The sequence below is a fragment of the Callorhinchus milii genome, unplaced genomic scaffold (genome assembly GCF_018977255.1).
Source record: "Callorhinchus milii isolate IMCB2004 unplaced genomic scaffold, IMCB_Cmil_1.0 Scaffold40, whole genome shotgun sequence".
NCBI classification, from domain to species: Eukaryota; Metazoa; Chordata; class Chondrichthyes; order Chimaeriformes; family Callorhinchidae; genus Callorhinchus; species Callorhinchus milii.
This window is the reverse complement of record NW_024704781.1, coordinates 50,551-52,792: the sequence shown is the minus strand read 5'-3', so window position 1 is coordinate 52,792 and position 2,242 is coordinate 50,551.

Below are 2,242 nucleotides of genomic sequence, written 5' to 3'. Positions count from 1 at the left end.
CAGCAATGGCAGACGTTTAAGGAGATAGTGCAAAATTCCCAGTGAGCACATATTCCTTTGAGGAATAAGAATGCCACCGGAAAGGTGGCCCAACCGTGGCTAACTGGAGCAGTCAGGGACAGTATAAAGTTAGAAGCCTATAAAACAGCTAAGATGAGCAGTAAACCCGAGGATTGGGAGAACTTTAGGGATCAACAAAGGAGAACCAAAAAAGTGATTAGGAGGGAGAAAAGGGAATATGAGGGCAAACCAGCGAAGAACATGAAGACAGACTGCAAGAGTTTTTATAAATATATAAAGAGGAAGAGACTGTCAAAGGTAAATGTGGGTCCGTTATAGGCAGAGACGGGGGGAATTATAGTAGGGGACAAAGATAGAGTCGTTAAACAACTACTTTGCTACTGTCTTCACCTTAGAAGACACTGAAAACCTACCAAGAATAGAGGGAAACCAAGGAGGAAATGTTAGCGAGCAACTTGGGGGAATTAATATTAGTAAAGAAACGGTTTTAGGTAAACAACAACAACAAGATTCTATTTATTGAGCGCCTTTCACGTCGGGAGGACGTCCCAAGGCGCTGTACAGTTAGGTCAGGACCCGAATAGGGGGGAAATGGTCAGTGTGAGGGGAGGGAAGGGAGGGAGCAAGGAGGGGGGAGATGGTCAGGGTGAGGGAAGGGAGGGAGGGAGCGAGGAGGGGGTAGAGAGTCGAGAGGGGAGCTGAAGGCACCGTCAAAATTGTCAGGTCTTAATACTGATAAATCTCCTGGACCTGATGGCCTACATCCTCGGGCTTTAAAAGAGGTGGCTACTGAGATAGTGGATGGCTTGTCTTTGATCTTCCAAAATTCTCTGGATTCTGGAACGGTTCCCATTGATTGGAAGATTGCAAACGTGACACCACTATTTAAGAAGGGTGGGAGAGAAAAGATGGGGAACTGTAGACCAGTTAGTCTGACTTTAGTGGTTGGGAAAATTTTTGAGTCCTTAATTAAGGATGTCATTATGGGATTCCTGGAAGACCATAACAAGATGAGGCAGTCAACATGGCTTTACAAAAGGGAAGTCACGCTTCACTAATCTTTTAGAGTGTTTTGAAGATGTATCTGCAGGTTTGATAGAAGGGAACCAGGAAATATAGTACATTTAGATTTTAAAAAGGCATTTAACAAAGTGCGACACAAAAGACTATTGCACAAGGTTAAGGCCCACGGGATTAATGGGAACATATTAACATGGATAACGGGTGGCTAACGGGTAGAAGACAGAGAGTAGGGATAAACGGGTCATTCTCGAATTGACAGGAGGTGACTAGAGGAGTGCCACAGGATCAGTGTTTGGGCCTCAGCTATTTACAATCTACATCAATGACCTGGACAAGGACATTGAATGTAACGTATCTAAATTGCGGATGACACTAAACTCGGTGGGAGAGTGAGCTCTGAGGATGATGCAAAAAGATTGCAAAGGGATATAGATAGTCGAGGGGAGTGGGCGAGTCGGTGGCAGATGGAATTTAATGTGGGGAAGTGTGAAGTTATTCACCTCGGTGGTAAAAATAGAAAAACAGATTATTTCTAGAGGGGGAGAGATTAGATAGTGTTAGTGTTCAGAGGGATTGGGGTGTCCTTGTACACCAGTCTCAGAAAGTTAGTTTGCAGTGCAGCAGCAACTAAGAAGGCGAACGGCAGTTAGCGATCATTGCAAAAGGTTCAGAGTACAAGAGATGGAATTCTCACTGCAACTGTATAGGGCTTTGGTGAGACCGCACCGAGAGGATTGTGTGCAGTTTTGGTCCTTATTTAAAAAAGGACATATTTGCCCTCGAGGGGGTGCAGCGTAGATTCACTCGGTTAGTTCCTGGGATGAGGGGACTGACCTATGAGGAGAGGCTGAATAAACGAGGGCTGTATTCTCCAGAGTACAGAAGAATTAGGGGAGATCTTATTGAGACATATAAGATTCTTAAAGGGCTGATAAAGTAGTCACTGAGGGTCTGTTTCCCCCAATAGGAGAATCTACAATCAGGGGTCACAGTCTGAAAAATAAGTGTGAGCCGAGTTGAGAAAACATTTCTTCGCTCAGAGGGCAGTGAATTTATGGAATTCACTCCCCAGAAGGGCTGTAGATGTCAGTCCTTGAACATCTTCAAGGCTGAGACTGAGAGATTTTTTAAAAAATAGAGGGATTGGGGGATATGGGGATAGGGCAGATAATCAGAGTTAGGTCTGAAGATCAGCCAT